The following is a 23,607-nucleotide window of genomic DNA, read 5'->3' as shown; positions in this document are numbered from 1 at the left end:
CTATCCTATCCTCCTATCCTATCCTCCTATCCTATCCTCCTATCCTATCCTATCCTATCCTATCCTATCCTACTAATCCTATCCTCCTATCCTATCCTACTATCCTATCCTCCTATCCTATCCTCCTATCCTATCCTACTAATCCTATCCTCCTATCCTATCCTACTATCCTATCCTATCCTATCCTCCTATCCTATCCTCCTATCCTATCCTATCCTATCCTATCCTATCCTATCCTACTAATCCTATCCTCCTATCCTACCCTCCTATCCTACTAATCCTATCCTCCTATCCTATCCTCCTATCCTATCCTATCCTACTAATCCTATCCTCCTATCCTATCCTATCCTATCCTACTATCCTATCCTACTAATCCTATCCTCCTATCCTATCCTACTATCCTATCCTATCCTATCCTATCCTACTATCCTATCCTATCCTCCTATCCTATCCTATCCTACTAACCCTATCCTCCTATCCTATCCTACTAATCCTATCCTCCTATCCTATCCTATCCTATCCTCCTATCCTATCCTATCCTATCCTATCCTATCCTCCTATCCTATCCTATCCTATCCTATCCTATCCTATCCTACTATCCTATCCTATCCTACTATCATATCCTATCCTATCCTATCCTCCTATCCTATCCTACTAATCTCATCCTCCTACTTATAATAATCTCCCTATATTATAAAAATGAATTTCTGTCTCTGTCTGTCTGTCCGTCTGTCTGTCTGTTCTCTAATGCGAACCAAACGACTGGACCGATCTTCACCAAATTTGGTACAGAGATACTTCAGGTATCCGGGAAGGTTTAAGACGAGACTCCAACTCGCTCGGACGTACCGTTGCTGAGATACAGCATTTCAAACACAGTGCCCCCCCCCATTAGCCAATACAAACCTGCAAGACTTTCACTCATATTCCTACTGCAATACACATGGTCACTCCACATGCACAATACAACACTGATAGCCAAACTGAGATACACGCATCAGAGGATTAGATACACAGATCAGCACACAGTATCACACACCAGAGGATTAGATACACGGGTCTGCACACAGTCCCACAAACCAGAGAATTAAATACACATTTCTGCACACAGTTCCACACACTGAAGGATTTGATACGTGCGTCTGCACACGGTTCCACATACCGAAGGATTAGATACAGGCGTCTACACACAGTTCCACACTCCAGAGGATTAGATACGCGCGTCTGCACACATTTGTACACGCCATAGGATTAGATACACGCGTCTTCACACAGTTCCACACTCCAGAGGATTAGATACGCGCGTCTGCACACAGTTGTACACGCCATAGGATTAGATACACGCGTCTTCACACAGTACAACATGCAGTAGGATTAGATACGCGCGTCTGCACACATTTGTACACGCCATAGGATTAGATACACGCGTCTACACACAGTTCCACACGCCGAAGGATTAGATACGCGCCTCTTCACACAATACCACCCAGGGAAAGATTAGATACGTGTGTGTGCACACAGTACCACACTTTGGAGGATGAGATACATGCCTCTGCACACAGTACCACAAGCCAGAGAATTAGATACGCGTCTCAGCACACAGTACCACATGGGGGAGGATTAGATACGCGCGTCTACACACAGTACCACATGCCATAGGATTATATACGCGCGTCTGCACACAGTACCACATGCTGGGGGATTGGATACATGCGTCTACACACAGTTCCACACACTGTAGGATTAGATACGCACCTCTTCACACAATACCACACAGGGGAGGATTAGATACACGTGTCTTCACACAGTTGTACACGCCATAGGATTAGATACACGCGTCTTCACATAGTACCACATGCAGTAGGATTAGATACGCGCGTCTACACACAGTTCCACACGCCAAAGGATTAGATACGCGCCTCTTCACACAATACCACACAGGGGAGTATTAGATATGTGTGTGTGCACACAGTACCACACTTTGGAGGATTAGATACATGCCTCTGCACACAGTACTACAAGCCAGAGAATTAGATACGCGTCTCAGCACACAGTATCACACGGGGGAGGATTAGATACGCTCATCTACACACAGTACCACATGCCATAGGATTATATACGCACGTCTGCACACAGTACCACATGCCGGGGGATTGGATACATGCTTCTACACACAGTTCCACACACTGTAGGATTAGATACGCACCTCTTCACATAATACCACACAGGGGAGGATTAGATACACGTGTCTTCACACAGTTGTGCACGCCATAGGATTAGATACACGCGTCTTCACACAGTACCACATGCCGTAGGATTAGATACGTGCGTCTACACACAGTACCACATGGGGAGGATTAGATACGCGCGTCTGCACACAGTACCACATGCCGTAGAATTAGATACGCGCGTCTACACACAGTTCCACACTCCAGAGGATTAGATATGCGCGTCTGCACACAGTTGTACACGCCATAGGATTAGATACACACGTCTGCACAGAGTACCACATGCCGTAGGATTAGATACACACGTCTACACACAGTTCCACACTCCAGAGGATTAGATACGCGCGTCTGCACACAGTTGTACACGCCATAGAATTAGATACACGCGTCTGTACACAGTACCACATGCAGTAGGATTAGATACGCGACTCTTCACACAGTACCACACAGGGGAGGATTAGATACGTGTGTGCACACAGTATCACACTTTGGAGGATTAGATACATGCCTCTGCACACAGTACCACAAGCCAGAGAATTAGATACGCGTCTCAGCACACAGTATCACACAGGGGAGGATTAGATACGCGCCTCTTCACACAATACCACACAGGGGAGGATTAGATACAGGCCTCTGCATACAGTACCACATGCCAGAGAATTAGATACGCGTCTCAGCACACAGTTCCACATGGGGGAGGATTAGATACGCGCATCTGCACACAGTACCACACGCCAGAGTCATTAGATACGCGCGTCTGCACACAGTTTCACTTACTGGAGGATTAGATACGTGCCTCTTCACACAATGCCACATGGGGGAGGATTAGATACACACATCTGCACACAGTACCACACACCGGAGGATTAGATATGTGCATCTGCACAAAGTACCACACCAACAAGGATTAGACACTTGCATCTAAACACAGTACTACACGGGGAAGGATTAGATACAGCTTTACTCCAGGTATCCATAACAACTGATCACAGGTTTTTCACTGACATCCAAAATGAGATTCACATAATCACATGACGCTTATGGACATACACACAAACCACATACAAAATACACCAGTGCAAAATTGGACAATTCTTATGGGGCCACTACACAAACATAAAATGTAATATACCCGTGCGAAGCCGCGTCCTCCTTCTATAATATATAATAATAATAATAATAATAATAATAATAATAATAATAATAATAATAATAATAATCCTATTAATATTATAAAGGTGAAAGTTTGTGAGTTTGGATGTTTGTGGGTTTGTGGGTTTCGATGTTCGGATGTTTGTTCCTCAATCACGCAAAATCCACTCCACCGATTTGGCTGAAATTTTCCACAAACATAGTCCCTACACTCGATTGCGCAATAGGCTACTCTTCGTCACAATAGCGCACATACGTTTTTCCCAGGACCCCCACAAAACCCAAACTCACATCACTATCTCTGCAATCTCACACACTTTGGACCATAGCAAGCCACAAAATTCATATTACCCCCTACAGCAGAGGTCAGCAACCCCTGGCACACGTGCTAAGAGTGGCACTCCTGCCATATTTCACTGGCACGCCAGCAGCACAGGACCTGCAAGAGTTACATGAAGTCGGAGCGTCCCTTCAGTGCTGTGCTAGAGCTGAGGCATAAGGACACTCCCCTTCTCTCACTGCCCTCCAATGAGAGGGGTGCAGGAAACCCAGGGGGTGGAGCTTAATCGCTCAGGTCTCTGCTATAGTGATAGCTCCTGCCGTCTGCACCCTGCAAAGGTTCCCTGAGGAGGAGAGAAAGCTGCTAGCAAAGTGCAAGTAAGAAACACACAGGTCCCTTCCTTTAGTTCCTATTCTCAGTAATGTCAGGTATTTGGGGTTAATAGGAATAAACCCCATCATGTCCCTTACATTAACCCCTGTGTGCCTCACATTAATAGGAATAACCCCCACCATGTCCCTCATATTAACCCGTGTGCCTCACATTAATAGGAATAAACCCCATCATGTCCCTCATATTAACCCCTGTGTGCCTCATATAAAGGTTACTAATATGTGAGACATATGGAGGGACTAATAAAAGACCTCAATAATTAAGATACTTAATTATTACCTCCAAGTCTCTCACATATCAGTAACTCTTACACAAGGGTTAATGTGAGGGACATGATGGGGTTAATTGCTATTAAAAAGAGGCGCATGGAGTTACTGAACTGTCATGCCCAGGGCCAGACTGTTATCTACAATTGGTCCTGTACATTTCAATGGGCCCATACACATAGATCCTGTTTTTGCGGCTGTGTGTCCAGGACAAATTGAGCTGTAAAATATAGAGCAGGTCCTATATATGTCCTATACCTTCCCTACACCTGTCCTATATATGTCCTATACCTTTCCTACACCTGTCCTATATATGTCCTATACCTTCCCTACACCTGTCCTATATATGTCCTATACCTTCCCTACACCTGTCCTATATATGTCCTATACCTTCCCTACACCTGTCCTATATATGTCCTATACCTTTCCTACACCTGTCCTATATATGTCCTATACCTTCCCTACACCTGTCCTATATATGTCCTATACCTTCCCTACACCTGTCCTATATATGTCCTATACCTTCCCTACACCTGTCCTATATATGTCCTATACCTTCCCTACACCTGTCCTATATATGTCCTATACTTTCCCTACACCTGTCCTATATATGTCCTATACCTTCCCTACACCTGTCCTATATATGTCCTATACCTTTCCTATACCTGTCCTATATATGTCCTATACCTTCCCTACACCTGTCCTATATATGTCCTATACTTTCCCTACACCTGTCCTATATATGCCCTATACCTTCCCTACACCTGTCCTATATATGTCCTATACCTTCCCTACACCTGTCCTATATATGTCCTATACCTTCCCTACACCTCTCCTATATATGTCCTATACCTTCCCTACACCTGTCCTATATATGTCCTATACCTTCCCTACACCTGTCCTATATATGTCCTATACTTTCCCTACACCTGTCCTATATATGTCCTATACCTTCCCTACACCTGTCCTATATATGTCCTATACCTTCCCTACACCTGTCCTATATATGTCCTATACCTTCCCTACACCTGTCCTATATATGTCCTATACTTTCCCTACACCTGTCCTATATATGTCCTATACCTTCCCTACACCTGTCCTATATATGTCCTATACCTTCCCTACACCTGTCCTATATATGTCCTATACTTTCCCTACACCTGTCCTATATATGTCCTATACCTTTCCTACACCTGTCCTATATATGTCCTATACCTTCCCTACACCTGTCCTATATATGTCCTATACCTTCCCTACACCTGTCCTATATATGTCCTATACCTTCCCTACACCTGTCCTATATATGTCCTATACCTTCCCTACACCTGTCCTATATATGTCCTATACCTTCCCTACACCTGTCCTATATATGTCCTATACCTTCCCTACACCTGTCCTATATATGTCCTATACCTTTCCTACACCTGTCCTATATATGTCCTATACCTTTCCTACACCTGTCCTATATATGTCCTATACCTTCCCTACACCTGTCCTATATATGTCCTATACCTTCCCTACACCTGTCCTATATATGTCCTATACCTTCCCTATACCTGTCCTATATATGTCCTATACCTTCCCTACACCTGTCCTATATATGTCCTATACCTTCCATATACCTGTCCTATATATGTCCTATACCTTCCCTACACCTGTCCTATATATGTCCTATACCTTCCCTACACCTGTCCTATATATGTCCTATACCTTCCCTACACCTGTCCTATATATGTCCTATACCTTCCCTATACCTGTCCTATATATGTCCTATACCTTTCCTACACCTGTCCTATATATGTCCTATACCTTCCCTACACCTGTCCTATATATGTCCTATACCTTCCCTACACCTGTCCTATATATGTCCTATACCTTCCCTACACCTGTCCTATATATGTCCTATACTTTCCCTACACCTGTCCTATATATGTCCTATACCTTCCCTACACCTGTCCTATATATGTCCTATACCTTCCCTACACCTGTCCTATATATGTCCTATACCTTCCCTACACCTGTCCTATATATGTCCTATACCTTCCCTACACCTGTCCTATATATGTCCTATACCTTCCCTATACCTGTCCTATATATGTCCTATACCTTTCCTACACCTGTCCTATATATGTCCTATACCTTCCCTACACCTGTCCTATATATGTCCTATACCTTTCCTACACCTGTCCTATATATGTCCTATACCTTCCCTACACCTGTCCTATATATGTCCTATACCTTCCCTACACCTGTCCTATATATGTCCTATACCTTCCCTACACCTGTCCTATATATGTCCTATACCTTCCCTATACCTGTCCTATACCTTCCCTACACCTGTCCTATATATGTCCTATACCTTCCCTACACCTGTCCTATATATGTCCTATACCTTCCCTACACCTGTCCTATATATGTCCTATACCTTCCCTACACCTGTCCTATATATGTCCTATACCTTCCCTACACCTGTCCTATATATGTCCTATACCTTCCCTATACCTGTCCTATATATGTCCTATACCTTTCCTACACCTGTCCTATATATGTCCTATACCTTCCCTACACCTGTCCTATATATGTCCTATACCTTCCCTACACCTGTCCTATATATGTCCTATACCTTCCCTACACCTGTCCTATATATGACCTTTACCTTCCCTACACCTGTCCTATATATGTCCTATACCTTCCCTACACCTGTCCTATATATGTCCTATACCTTCCCTACACCTGTCCTATATATGTCCTATACCTTCCCTACACCTGTCCTATATATGTCCTATACCTTCCCTATACCTGTCCTATATATGTCCTATACCTTCCCTACACCTGTCCTATATATGTCCTATACCTTCCCTATACCTGTCCTATATATGTCCTATACCTTCCCTACACCTGTCCTATATATGTCCTATACCTTCCCTACACCTGTCCTATATATGTCCTATACCTTCCCTACACCTGTCCTATATATGTCCTATACCTTCCCTATACCTGTCCTATATATGTCCTATACCTTTCCTACACCTGTCCTATATATGTCCTATACCTTCCCTACACCTGTCCTATATATGTCCTATACCTTCCCTACACCTGTCCTATATATGTCCTATACCTTCCCTACACCTGTCCTATATATGTCCTATACTTTCCCTACACCTGTCCTATATATGTCCTATACCTTCCCTACACCTGTCCTATATATGTCCTATACCTTCCCTACACCTGTCCTATATATGTCCTATACCTTCCCTACACCTGTCCTATATATGTCCTATACCTTCCCTACACCTGTCCTATATATGTCCTATACCTTCCCTATACCTGTCCTATATATGTCCTATACCTTTCCTACACCTGTCCTATATATGTCCTATACCTTCCCTACACCTGTCCTATATATGTCCTATACCTTCCCTATACCTGTCCTATATATGTCCTATACCTTTCCTACACCTGTCCTATATATGTCCTATACCTTCCCTACACCTGTCCTATATATGTCCTATACCTTCCCTACACCTGTCCTATATATGTCCTATACCTTCCCTACACCTGTCCTATATATGACCTTTACCTTCCCTACACCTGTCCTATATATGTCCTATACCTTCCCTACACCTGTCCTATATATGTCCTATACCTTCCCTACACCTGTCCTATATATGTCCTATACCTTCCCTACACCTGTCCTATATATGTCCTATACCTTCCCTACACCTGTCCTATATATGTCCTATACCTTTCCTACACCTGTCCTATATATGTCCTATACCTTCCCTATACCTGTCCTATATATGTCCTATACCTTTCCTACACCTGTCCTATATATGTCCTATACCTTCCCTACACCTGTCCTATATATGTCCTATACCTTCCCTATACCTGTCCTATATATGTCCTATACCTTTCCTACACCTGTCCTATATATGTCCTATACCTTCCCTACACCTGTCCTATATATGTCCTATACCTTCCCTATACCTGTCCTATATATGTCCTATACCTTTCCTACACCTGTCCTATATATGTCCTATACCTTTCCTACACCTGTCCTATATATGTCCTATACCTTCCTACACCTGTCCTATATATGTCCTATACCTTCCCTACACCTGTCCTATATATGTCCTATACCTTTCCTACACCTGTCCTATATATGTCCTATACCTTTCCTACACCTGTCCTATATATGTCCTATACCTTTCCTACACCTGTCCTATATATGTCTATACCTTCCTACACCTGTCCTATATATGTCCTATACCTTCCCTACACCTGTCCTATATATGTCCTATACCTTCCCTACACCTGTCCTATATATGTCCTATACCTTCCCTACACCTGTCCTATATATGTCCTATACCTTCCCTACACCTGTCCTATATATGTCCTATACTTTCCCTACACCTGTCCTATATATGTCCTATACCTTCCCTACACCTGTCCTATATATGTCCTATACCTTCCCTACACCTGTCCTATATATGTCCTATACTTTCCCTACACCTGTCCTATATATGTCCTATACCTTTCCTACACCTGTCCTATATATGTCCTATACCTTTCCTACACCTGTCCTATATATGTCCTATACCTTTCCTACACCTGTCCTATATATGTCCTATACCTTTCCTACACCTGTCCTATATATGTCCTATACCTTTCCTACACCTGTCCTATATATGTCCTATACCTTTCCTACACCTGTCCGTATTTGCAACCCTGTCAATTTATTTGTAATCTATATGTCAGTGAAAGCCATCTCCGTGCCATTTGTGTGCAGGAGGCCTAAGGCTGAAGCACCGCGTTGCGTTAACACAGCGTTTTGGTTGCAAATGTTGCTGCGGATTTATGAGCCACAGTCACCGATGTACCGTTTCACCACACCACGAACACGTAACGCTGGATAATAATGTCACCAATCTGCCTTACTGCTCACCTTAGAATTACCCGGCGTCCCTTCACATAAACTAGAGCTGAAGATTGGCGTCCCTGTCCTACTCATGTGTAATCTGGATGCCCCCGATTGTGTAATGGCACCAGACTACGTGTCACACTACTAGGAACAAATATCATTGCAGCCACTACAGGAGCAGCTACAGGTGACAGTGTGTTAACCCCGCGCATCCCAATTATACCAAATCATTCCCCATTACAATTCACATGACTACAATTTCCCCTTAGGGTGCATTCACACTGAGTAAACGCTAGCTTATTTTGTAGAGTAAAATTACACTTGTAAATTTTGTATCCCATTGACTTCAATGACATTTTACAGGCGTATTTTTACAGGCGTATTTTTTACAGGCGTATTTTTTACAGGCGTATTTTTACACTTGTAACAAAATATCATTGAAGTCAATGGGATAGCAAAATTTACAAGTGTAATTTTACTCTACAAAATAAGCTAGCGTTTACTCAGTGTGAATGCACCCTTAAGTTGCTTTTACAATGACCATTAATAAATCCCAAAGACAAACGCTGAGAGTAGCCGGAATACATTTACCACACCAGGCTCCTCACATGGACAACTGTATGTGGCTGTTCAAGAGTACCGTATTTTCCGGACTATAAGGCGCACATAAAAACCTACGATTTCCTCAGAAATCGTAAGTGCGGCTTATAGTCCGGTGCGCCTTATATATGGATGGAAGCGGCGGCAAAGTCTGCGTGCCGCTTCCATACATACATAAAAGGCACCGTAAGGGGGCATTCACACTACGGAACGCCAGCGTGTATCACAGCCGTACACGCCGGCGTTACAGCAGGGCTGCCGGACACTTCCTATTCATTTCTATGGGAGCCGGCATGCGAGCGCTCCCCATAGAAATGAATGGAAAAAAGCAGTCCATTCATTTCTATGGGGAGCGCTCGCATGCCGGCTCCCATAGAAATGAATGGGAAGTGTCCGGCAGCCCTGCTGTCACGCCGGCCTGAAACAGAACGTGAAACTTACCAAGCTGTGCAGGGCGGGCGGGCATTCAGGAATCCTCTTCCTCCGATGTCCTGACCACTTCCTCCAGCGCTCGCGAATTGATAATGGCCTGGGCGCATGCGCAATATCATAATGCTTCTACTACGGCTACTGCGCATGCGCCCAGGCCATTATCAGTTAGCGAGCGCCGGAGGAGGAGGACGGAACATCGGAGGAAGAGGAGGCCTGAATGCCCGCCCGCCCTGCACCGCTCGGTAAGTTTCACATTCTGTTTCAGGGTTTTATTTTAAAACGGGAGGGTAGTTTAATCTAACTTTTACGGTTGGGCTCTATCAGCATGATTTTGCTGATAGAGCCCCTCCTTGCCTGCCGAGCGCTTCCAATAGAAGCGGCTGGCACGCGGGGGGTTAAGCGGCCGCTGGCAAAGTCTGCCTGCCGCCGCTTTCAATAACATATAATGCGCACCGGACTGCGGCTTATAGTCCGGTGCGCCTTATATATGAACCGAGACGGACTATAAGGCGCTCATGGGCAATGCGGCTTATAGTCCAGTGCGCTTTATAGTCCGTAAAATACGGTATCCTGTGCCCAAAACTTACATGTACTGGTGGAAAATAACAAATCATACAATGTCGTATATCCAAGTATATTCACTTGTAATCCCTCTGTCCCAAAGTCACTATGTACAGATTATACCAACACCGTATATATAGCAGCTCAAATACAAATTACATTCAACACAAAAGTCTCAGGTATTCTCAGAATTACAGCAACAACAAGATACAAAGTTACATCTCATATCCCATCCCTTATACACAGTACGAAAACCTTACCCGCGCCTGTATATACCCGCTGCTACAATCACCGCAGACCAAGTCGCGGGTACCAGCTAGTAATATTATAAATGTGATAGTTTGGATGTTTGTTCCTCAATCACGCAAAAACGGCTGAACAGTTTTGAATGAAATTTGGCAGATAGATACTCTGTAACCTGGAGTAACACATCGGCTACTTTGTATCCCGGTAAATTACATGACTTCACCACTGTTATGAATTTATGGTCACATGCTATATTACACTGCTCCTGCAGCAGCTTATCTCAGGTCCCAGGGCTGTTATCTCTGTGTAAACATAAGTTAACCCTCAGTGGTTTTTGTACATGTATTTGCTTATTATCTGATCTGCTCCAGGCAATGCTGACAAACTGACATTGGGAAACACCTTTAATCCACATTGGCAGTTTGCTAATATTAAACATGCCAGGAAAAAGAAAATCTAATTTGTTGCAAAAAACGAGATCTATGAAGGAGCCAGAAGTCACAGAGTTCTCCTCAAGCAGAGCTGCCGGGGATCATCAGCACCAACAACACGCTCATTATATGGCGTCCCAGCGAGCTGCTGAGATGCCGGAACAATTACAGGCACGGTGTGAGGAACAAGTTCAGTGTCAGGCCAACTTGAGAGATGCTGAAACACCAGAACAGGCAGTTCATCAATGCCAACAACACACTCAATTATATGGCATCCGAGTGAGCTGCTGAGATGCCGCAACAATCAGGGGCACAGCGCGAGGAAGGAGTTAAGCAGCAGGCCAGATTGAGAGTTTCCAAAACGCCGGAGCATGCGGATCATCAACGCCAACAACACGCTCATTATATGGTTCCCAGCGAGTTACTGAGATGCCCGAACAATTCCGGGCACAACGCAAGGAATGTGCTCAGCGACAGCTTAACAGCTGTTGAAACGCTGAAGCAGGCAGATCATCAACACCATCAACACGCTCATCATATGGCGTCCCAGCGAGGTGCTAGGATACTGGTACAATCACAGGCACGGTGTGTGGAAGCTTCTGGTGGTCACATGTATTTGGTGATATTATTATACACTCAGTGCCGAGGCTTCCACAAGTACAGGAGACGTTGGCCTCACTTCTGGAGACACTTCTGGTGGTCACATGTGCTCGGTGATATTATTATACACTCAGTGCCGAGGCTTCCACAAGTACAGGAGACGTTGGCCTCACTTCTGGAGACACTTCTGGTGGTCACATGTGCTCGGTGATATTATTATACACTCAGTGCCGAGGCTTCCACAAGTACAGGAGACGTTGGCCTCACTTCTGGAGACACTTCTGGTGGTCACATGTGCTCGGTGATATTATTATACACTCAGTGCCGAGGCTTCCACAAGTACAGGAGACGTTGGCCTCACTTCTGGAGACACTTCTGGTGGTCACATGTGCTCGGTGATATTATTATACACTCAGTGCCGAGGCTTCCACAAGTACAGGAGACGTTCGTGTCACTTCTGGAGACACTTCTGGTGGTCACATGTGCTCGGTGATATTATTATACACTCAGTGCCGAGGCTTCCACAAGTACAGGAGACATTGGTGTCACTTCTGGAGACACTTCTGGTGGTCACATGTGCTCGGTGATATTATTATACACTCAGTGCCGAGGCTTCCACAAGTACAGGAGACGTTGGCCTCACTTCTGGAGACACTTCTGGTGGTCACATGTGCTCGGTGATATTATTATACACTCAGTGCCGAGGCTTCCACAAGTACAGGAGACGTTGGCCTCACTTCTGGAGACACTTCTGGTGGTCACATGTGCTCGGTGATATTATTATACACTCAGTGCCGAGGCTTCCACAAGTACAGGAGACATTGGTGTCACTTCTGGAGACACTTCTGGTGGTCACATGTGCTCGGTGATATTATTATACACTCAGTGCCGAGGCTTCCACAAGTACAGGAGACGTTGGCCTCACTTCTGGAGACACTTCTGGTGGTCACATGTGCTCGGTGATATTATTATACACTCAGTGCCGAGGCTTCCACAAGTACAGGAGACGTTGGCCTCACTTCTGGAGACACTTCTGGTGGTCACATGTGCTCGGTGATATTATTATACACTCAGTGCCGAGGCTTCCACAAGTACAGGAGACATTGGTGTCACTTCTGGAGACACTTCTGGTGGTCACATGTGCTCAGTGATATTATTATACACTCAGTGCCGAGGCTTCCACAAGTACAGGAGACATTGGTGTCACTTCTGGAGATACTTCTGGTGGTCACATGTGCTCGGTGATGATATTATTATACACTCAGTGCCGAGGCTTCCACAAGTACAGGAGACGTTGGTGTCACTTCTGGAGACACTTCTGGTGGTCACATGTGCTCGGTGATATTATTATACACTCAGTGCCGAGGCTTCCACAAGTACAGGAGACGTTGGTGTCACTTCTGGAGACACTTCTGGTGGTCACATGTGCTCGGTGATATTATTATACACTCAGTGCCGAGGCTTCCACAAGTACAGGAGACGTTGGCCTCACTTCTGGAGACACTTCTGGTGGTCACATGTGCTCGGTGATATTATTATACACTCAGTGCCGAGGCTTCCACAAGTACAGGAGACGTTGGTGTCACTTCTGGAGACACTTCTGGTGGTCACATGTGCTCGGTGATATTATTATACACTCAGTGCCGAGGCTTCCTTGTAGACAAGTACAGGAGACGTTGGTGTCACTTCTGGAGACACTTCTGGTGGTCACATGTGCTCGGTGATATTATTATACACTCAGTGCCGAGGCTTCCACAAGTACAGGAGACGTTCGTGTCACTTCTGGAGATACTTCTGGTGGTCACATGCGCTCGGTGATATTATTATACACTCAGTGCCGAGGCTTCCACAAGTACAGGAGACGTTGGCCTCACTTCTGGAGACACTTCTGGTGGTCACATGTGCTCGGTGATATTATTATACACTCAGTGCCGAGGCTTCCTTGTAGACAAGTACAGGAGACGTTGGTGTCACTTCTGGAGACACTTCTGGTGGTCACATGTGCTTGGTGATATTATTATACACTCAGTGCCGAGGCTTCCACAAGTACAGGAGACGTTGGTGTCACTTCTGGAGACACTTGTGGTGGTCACATGTGCTCGGTGATATTATTATACACTCAGTGCCGAGGCTTCCACAAGTACAGGAGACGTTGGCCTCACTTCTGGAGACACTTCTGGTGGTCACATGTGCTCGGTGATATTATTATACACTCAGTGCCGAGGCTTCCTTGTAGACAAGTACAGGAGACGTTGGTGTCACTTCTGGAGACACTTCTGGTGGTCACATGTGCTCGGTGATATTATTATACACTCAGTGCCGAGGCTTCCACAAGTACAGGAGACGTTCGTGTCACTTCTGGAGATACTTCTGGTGGTCACATGCGCTCGGTGATATTATTATACACTCAGTGCCGAGGCTTCCACAAGTACAGGAGACGTTGGCCTCACTTCTGGAGACACTTCTGGTGGTCACATGTGCTCGGTGATATTATTATACACTCAGTGCCGAGGCTTCCTTGTAGACAAGTACAGGAGACGTTGGTGTCACTTCTGGAGACACTTCTGGTGGTCACATGTGCTTGGTGATATTATTATACACTCAGTGCCGAGGCTTCCACAAGTACAGGAGACGTTGGCCTCACTTCTGGAGACACTTCTGGTGGTCACATGTGCTTGGTGATATTATTATACACTCAGTGCCGAGGCTTCCACAAGTACAGGAGACGTTGGTGTCACTTCTGGAGACACTTCTGGTGGTCACATGTACTCGGTGATATTATTATACACTCAGTGCCGAGGCTTCCTTGTAGACAAGTACAGGAGACGGTGTCACTTCTGGAGACACTTCTGGTGGTCACATGTGCTCGGTGATATTATTATACACTCAGTGCCGAGGCTTCCACAAGTACAGGAGACGTTGGTGTCACTTCTGGAGACACTTCTGGAGGTCACATGTGCTCAGTGATATTATTATACACTCAGTGCCGAGGCTTCTGTGTATACAAGTACAGGAGACATTGGTGTCACTTCTGGAGACACTTCTGGTGGTCACATGTGCTCGGTGATATTATTATACACTCAGTGCCGGGCTTCCACAAGTACAGGAGACGTTGGTGTCACTTCTGGAGACACTTCTGGAGGTCACATGTACTCAGTGATATTATTATACACTCAGTGCTGAGGTTTCCTTGTAGACAAGTACAGGAGACGTTGGCCTCACTTCTGAGACACTTCTGGTGGTCACATGTGCTCGGTGATATTATTATACACTCAGTGCCGAGGCTTCCTTGTAGACAAGTACAGGAGACGTTGGTGTCACTTCTGGAGACACTTCTGGTGGTCACATGTGCTCGGTGATATTATTATACACTCAGTGCCGAGGCTTCCTTGTAGACAAGTACAGGAGACGTTGGCCTCACTTCTGGAGACACTTCTGGTGGTCACATGTGCTCGGTGATATTATTATACACTTAGTGCCGGGGCTTCCTTGTAGACAAGTACAGGAGACGTTGGTGTCACTTCTGGAGACACTTCTGGTGGTCACATGTGCTCGGTGATATTATTATACACTCAGTGCTGATGCTTCCTTGTAGACAAGTACAGGAGACGTTGGCCTCACTTCTGGAGACACTTCTGGTGGTCACATGTGCTCGGTGATATTATTATACACTTAGTGCCGGGGCTTCCTTGTAGACAAGTACAGGAGACGTTGTCCTCACTTCTCTAGTCCATTCCAGTGGACATTTAATCTTATCTCATTCCAGAACAAACATTTGTGGCTGGCTCTGCATAGCTCAGGAATGACACCGTTGACCGTGTCAGGTCCTGGATGCCGGGGACACCACAATGCACAATAACAATATCACTGACGTTACAATGTAGGCCAGATCTGGTGGTGATCCTATGAGGCCGGCGATCTCCCACCTGTGACTACAATTCACAGCCATATCTGACTGCTGAAGATAAAGCTGACGGAACAAAAGAAAACTTTCTGGAAAACTACATTGCACGCCTCGAGCATCAAGATGAGGTTTTATAGTAGTCGATATTTGTGGGAGACGACATTTTGCAGCAATGAATTATAAGAAACCCCCCCCCCTTCACCACAGGTCTCAGGCTCCCGCTTACCAGATGTTCACTGGGATTACTGATGTCTTAGGAGTCGGCGCACCTCTCATCGGACAGCTCTCCCTTCTTGCCTAGTATTGCTAGCTATTGCCCCTTCCAATTGCCCCTCCAACAACAAATTGACCTCTTGCCCCTATAAGTCATCTCCTCCCCCTACAGAGAATGTGAGCAGCCCTTCCCTTAAATGGGGAGCCATTTCCTTCTCTGGGTTACACAGAGTAACACTGGGTAACACAAAGTCCAGCAGAATGCACCACAAGAGAGCAACACACAAACTGTCCTGCGGCACAACTCACTGGCGCAACGTAGATCATCACATGATCCTGTTCCTGAAAGTAGCAGAGCCCGGAGCGTGTGCGGACTGGCACCAAATATAGCTGCATGTGCGTGGTATATAACACATCATAGAAGATAGAGCCAGAACATCCCAGTGCACAATGTAACACCTCCAGTGAGGTGCGCTACACCAGCTATGGCGCACTGACGCTCTTATTATACTCCCAGGACAGGCAGCAGGGATTTAACCCTTCCTGGTGCAATGAATCAAGTGTTTCGGCTATGCACCGGCAGACAAGTGATCTCCAGGTCATAGGAATATTATCAGTACATTATATAACCAGGTATAGCATTACTATAGGGGGCAGAAGAGCAACAAAGCATCAAAAAGACCTTGGCTCCCAATAATAGTAAAGACAGTAATCTTCTAAGACGTGAAGGATCCTTCCATAAGGTCACATAGAAAGGTCAGGACAGAGATCATTGCTGAGAAAATCCAAAACTGACCCATGTGAAACTTAAAATGACATTAATGTCTCAGCAATTTATTCATGTGCAGAACAATAAACTCACAGAAATAGTAGGTGAAGACATCGGAGCGTAATAACATGCGATAATATAATAGTCCACTATATAATATAATACTGCCGAGGTGATATAATAGTCCACTATATAATATAGTACTGCGGTGGTGATATAATAGTCCACTATATAATATAGTACTGCGGTGGTGATATAATAGTCCACTATATAATATAGTACTGCAGTGGTGATATAATAGTCCACTATATAATATAGCACTGCAGTGGTGATATAATAGTCCACTATATAATATAGTACTGCGGTGGTGATATAATAGTCCACTATATAATATAGCACTGCGGTGGTGATATAATAGTCCACTATATAATATAGTACTGCAGTGGTGATATAATAGTCCACTATATAATATAGTACTGCGGTGGTGATATAATAGTCCACTATATAATATAGTACTGCGGTAGTGGTATAATAGTCCACTATATAATATAGTACTGCAGTGGTGATATAATAGTCCACTATATAATATAGTACTGCGGCGGTGATATAATAGTCCACTATATAATATAGTACTGCAGAGGTGATATAATAGTCCACTATATAATATAGTACTGCGGCGGTGATATAATAGTCCACTATATAATATAGTACTGCGGTAGTGGTATAATAGTCCACTATATAATATAGTACTGCAGAGGTGATATAATAGTCCACTATATAATATAGTACTGCGGTGGTGATATAATAGTCCACTATATAATATAGCACTGCGGTGGTGATATAATAGTCCACTATATAATATAGCACTGCAGTGGTGATATAATAGTCCACTATATAATATAGTACTGCAGTGGTGATATAATAGTCCACTATATAATATAGTACTGCGGTAGTGATATAATAGTCCACTATATAATATAGTACTGCAGTGGTGATATAATAGTCCACTATATACTATAGTACTGCGGTGGTGATATAATAGTCCACTATATAATATAGCACTGCGGTGGTGATATAATAGTCCACTATATAATATAGCACTGCGGTGGTGATATAATAGTCCACTATATAATATAGTACTGCGGTGGGGTTATAAAAGTCCACTATATAATATAGCACTGCGGTGGGGTTATAATAGTCCACTATATAATATAGCACTGCGGTGGGGTTATAATAGTCCACTATATAATATAGTACTGCGGTGGTGATATAATAGTCCACTATATAATATAGCACTGCGGTGGTGATATAATAGTCCACTATATAATATAGTACTGCAGAGGTGATATAATAGTCCACTATATAATATAGCACTGCGGTGGCGATATAATAGTCCACTATATAATATAGTACTGCGGCGGTGATATAATAGTCCACTATATAATATAGTACTGCGGTGGTGATATAATAGTCCACTATATAATATAGTACTGCAGAGGTGATATAATAGTCCACTATATAATATAGCACTGCGGTGGCGATATAATAGTCCACTATATAATATAGCACTGCGGTGGGGTTATAATAGTCCACTATATAATATAGTACTGCAGTGGTGATATAATAGTCCACTATATAATATAGCACTGCGGTGGTGATATAATAGTCCACTATATAATATAGTACTGCGGTGGTGATATAATAGTCCACTATATAATATAGTACTGCGGTGGTGATATAATAGTCCACTATATAATATAGTACTGCGGTGGTGATATAATAGTCCACTATATAATATAGCACTGCGGTGGTGATATAATAGTCCACTATATAATATAGTACTGCAGAGGTGATATAATAGTCCACTATATAATATAGCACTGCGGTGGCGATATAATAGTCCACTATATAATATAGTACTGCGGCGGTGATATAATAGTCCACTATATAATATAGTACTGCGGTGGTGATATAATAGTCCACTATATAATATAGTACTGCAGAGGTGATATAATAGTCCACTATATAATATAGCACTGCGGTGGCGATATAATAGTCCACTATATAATATAGCACTGCGGTGGGGTTATAATAGTCCACTATATAATATAGTACTGCAGTGGTGATATAATAGTCCACTATATAATAGAGCACTGCGGTGGTGATATAATAGTCCACTATATAATATAGTACTGCGGTGGTGATATAATAGTCCACTATATAATATAGTACTGCGTGGTGATATAATAGTCCACTATATAATATAGTACTGCAGTGGTGATATAATAGTCCACTATATAATATAGTACTGCGGTGGTGATATAATAGTCCACTATATAATATAGTACTGCGGTGGCGATATAATAGTCCACTATATAATATAGCACTGCGGTGGCGATATAATAGTCCACTATATAATATAGTACTGTGGTGGCGATATAATAGTCCACTATATAATATAGTACTGCGGTGGCGATATAATAGTCCACTATATAATATAGTACTGTGGTGGCGATATAATAGTCCACTATATAATATAGCACTGCGGTGGCGATATAATAGTCCACTATATAATATAGTACTGAGGTGGCGATATAATAGTCCACTATATAATATAGCACTGCGGTGGCGATATAATAGTCCACTATATAATATAGTACTGCGGTGGTGATATAATAGTCCACTATATAATATAGTACTGCGGTGGTGATATAATAGTCCACTATATAATATAGTACTGCAGTGGTGATATAATAGTCCACTATATAATATAGTACTGCGGTGGTGATATAATAGTCCACTATATAATATAGTACTGCAGAGGTGATATAATAGTCCACTATATAATATAGTACTGCGGTGGTGATATAATAGTCCACTATATAATATAGTACTGCAGAGGTGATATAATAGTCCACTATATAATATAGTACTGCAGTGGTGATATAATAGTCCACTATATAATATAGTACTGCAGTGGTGATATAATAGTCCACTATATAATATAGTACTGCGGTAGTGATATAATAGTCCACTATATAATATAGTACTGCGGTGGTGATATAATAGTCCACTATATAATATAGTACTGCAGAGGTGATATAATAGTCCACTATATAATATAGTACTGCGTGGTGATATAATAGTCCACTATATAATATAGTACTGCGGTGGTGATATAATAGTCCACTATATAATATAGTACTGCAGTGGTGATATAATAGTCCACTATATAATATAGTACTGCAGAGGTGATATAATAGTCCACTATATAATATAGTACTGCGGTGGTGATATAATAGTCCACTATATAATATAGTACTGCAGTGGTGATATAATAGTCCACTATATAATATAGTACTGCGGAGGTGATATAATAGTCCACTATATAATATAGTACTGCGGTCGGTGATATAATAGTCCACTATATAATATAGTACTGCAGTGGTGATATAATAGTCCACTATATAATATAGTACTGCGGTGGTGATATAATAGCCACTATATAATATAGTACTGCAGTGGTGATATAATAGTCCACTATATAATATAGTACTGCGGTGGTGATATAATAGTCCACTATATAATATAGTACTGCAGTGGTGATATAATAGTCCACTATATAATATAGTACTGCGGTGGTGATATAATAGTCCACTATATAATATAGTACTGCAGTGGTGATATAATAGTCCACTATATAATATAGTACTGCAGTGGTGATATAATAGTCCACTATATAATATAGTACTGCGGTGGTGATATAATAGTCCACTATATAATATAGTACTGCAGTGGTGATATAATAGTCCACTATATAATATAGTACTGCAGTGGTGATATAATAGTCCACTATATAATATAGTACTGCAGTGGTGATATAATAGTCCACTATATAATATAGCACTGCGGTGGTGATATAATAGTCCACTATATAATATAGTACTGCGGTGGTGATATAATAGTCCACTATATAATATAGTACTGCAGTGGTGATATAATAGTCCACTATATAATATAGTACTGCGGTGGTGATATAATAGTCCACTATATAATATAGCACTGCGGTGGTGATATAATAGTCCACTATATAATATAGTACTGCGGTGGTGATATAATAGTCCACTATATAATATAGTACTGCGGTGGTGATATAATAGTCCACTATATAATATAGTACTGCGGTGGTGATATAATAGTCCACTATATAATATAGTACTGCAGAGGTGATATATAGTCCACTATATAATATAGTACTGCGGTGGTGATATAATAGTCCACTATATAATATAGTACTGCGGTGGTGATATAATAGTCCACTATATAATATAGTACTGCAGTGGTGATATAATAGTCCACTATATAATATAGTACTGCGGTGGTGATATAATAGTCCACTATATAATATAGTACTGCGGTGGTGATATAATAGTCCACTATATAATATAGTACTGCGGTGGTGATATAATAGTCCACTATATAATATAGTACTGCAGAGGTGATATAATAGTCCACTATATAATATAGTACTGCAGTGGTGATATAATAGTCCACTATATAATATAGTACTGCGGTGGTGATATAATAGTCCACTATATAATATAGTACTGCGGTGGTGATATAATAGTCACTATATAATATAGTACTGCGGTGGTGATATAATAGTCCACTATATAATATAGTACTGCGTGGTGATATATAGTCCACTATATAATATAGTACTGCGGTGGTGATATAATAGTCCACTATATAATATAGTACTGCGGTGGTGATATAATAGTCCACTATATAATATAGCACTGCGGTGGTGATATAATAGTCCACTATATAATATAGCACTGCGGTGGTGATATAATAGTCCACTATATAATATAGCACTGCGGTGGTGATATAATAGTCCACTATATAATATAGTACTGCGGTGGTGATATAATAGTCCACTATATAATATAGTACTGCGGTGGTGATATAATAGTCCACTATATAATATAGTACTGCGGTGGTGATATAATAGTCCACTATATAATATAGTACTGCGGTGGTGATATAATAGTCCACTATATAATATAGTACTGCGGTGGTGATATAATAGTCCACTATATAATATAGTACTGCGGTGGTGATATAATAGTCCACTATATAATATAGTACTGCGGTGGTGATATAATAGTCCACTATATAATATAGTACTGCGGTGGTGATATAATAGTCCACTATATAATATAGTACTGCGGTGGTGATATAATAGTCCACTATATAATATAGTACTGCGTGGTGATATAATAGTCCACTATATAATATAGTACTGCAGTGGTGATATAATAGTCCACTATATAATATAGTACTGCGGTGGTGATATAATAGTCCACTATATAATATAGTACTGCGGTGGTGATATAATAGTCCACTATATAATATAGTACTGCGGTGGTGATATAATAGTCCACTATATAATATAGTACTGCGGTGGTGATATAATAGTCCACTATATAATATAGTACTGCGGTGGTGATATAATAGTCCACTATATAATATAGTACTGCGGTGGTGATATAATAGTCCACTATATAATATAGTACTGCGGTGGTGATATAATAGTCCACTATATAATATAGTACTGCGGTGGTGATATAATAGTCCACTATATAATATAGTACTGCGGTGGTGATATAATAGTCCACTATATAATATAGTACTGCGGTGGTGATATAATAGTCCACTATATAATATAGTACTGCGGTGGTGATATAATAGTCCACTATATAATATAGTACTGCAGTGGTGATATAATAGTCCACTATATAATATAGTACTGCGGTGGTGATATAATAGTCCACTATATAATATAGTACTGCGGTGGTGATATAATAGTCCACTATATAATATAGTACTGCAGTGGTGATATAATAGTCCACTATATAATATAGTACTGCGGTGGTGATATAATAGTCCACTATATAATATAGTACTGCGGTGGTGATATAATAGTCCACTATATAATATAGTACTGCGGTGGTGATATAATAGTCCACTATATAATATAGTACTGCGGTGGTGATATAATAGTCCACTATATAATATAGTACTGCTGTGGTGATATAATAGTCCACTATATAATATAGTACTGCGGTGGTGATATAATAGTCCACTATATAATATAGTACTGCGGTGGTGATATAATAGTCCACTATATAATATAGTACTGCAGTGGTGATATAATAGTCCACTATATAATATAGTACTGCGGTGGTGATATAATAGTCCACTATATAATATAGTACTGCGGTGGTGATATAATAGTCCACTATATAATATAGTACTGCGGTGGTGATATAATAGTCCACTATATAATATAGTACTGCGGTGGTGATATAATAGTCCACTATATAATATAGTACTGCGTGGTGATATAATAGTCCACTATATAATATAGTACTGCGGTGGTGATATAATAGTCCACTATATAATATAGTACTGCGGTGGTGATATAATAGTCCACTATATAATATAGCACTGCGGTGGTGATATAATAGTCCACTATATAATATAGCACTGCGGTGGTGATATAATAGTCCACTATATAATATAGCACTGCGGTGGTGATATAATAG

At 42.0% G+C, this 23,607-nt stretch overlaps 2 protein-coding genes across 2 annotated transcripts in view; one reads left to right on the top strand and one right to left on the bottom strand.

Annotated features, from left to right (window-relative positions):
• The window catches only part of CCKBR (cholecystokinin B receptor), a 31,802-nt gene extending 15,517 nt beyond the window's left edge, over window positions 1-16,285 (bottom strand). Inside the window, exon 1 of the mRNA XM_075261162.1 lies at window positions 16,241-16,285. The gene's annotated coding sequence lies outside the window, so the exon portion shown is untranslated. The remainder of the gene's footprint in view (window positions 1-16,240) is intronic.
• Window positions 1-23,607, top strand: part of LOC142186334 (hydroperoxide isomerase ALOXE3-like) — a 35,834-nt gene that overhangs the window by 1,151 nt on the left and 11,076 nt on the right. The window lies entirely within an intron of this gene.

This window comes from Leptodactylus fuscus (assembly GCF_031893055.1).
Source record: "Leptodactylus fuscus isolate aLepFus1 chromosome 2 unlocalized genomic scaffold, aLepFus1.hap2 SUPER_2_unloc_2, whole genome shotgun sequence".
Lineage (NCBI taxonomy): Eukaryota > Metazoa > Chordata > Amphibia > Anura > Leptodactylidae > Leptodactylus > Leptodactylus fuscus.
Note: the sequence above shows the minus strand (reverse complement) of the source record. Positions and strands in the feature narration are given on the sequence as shown.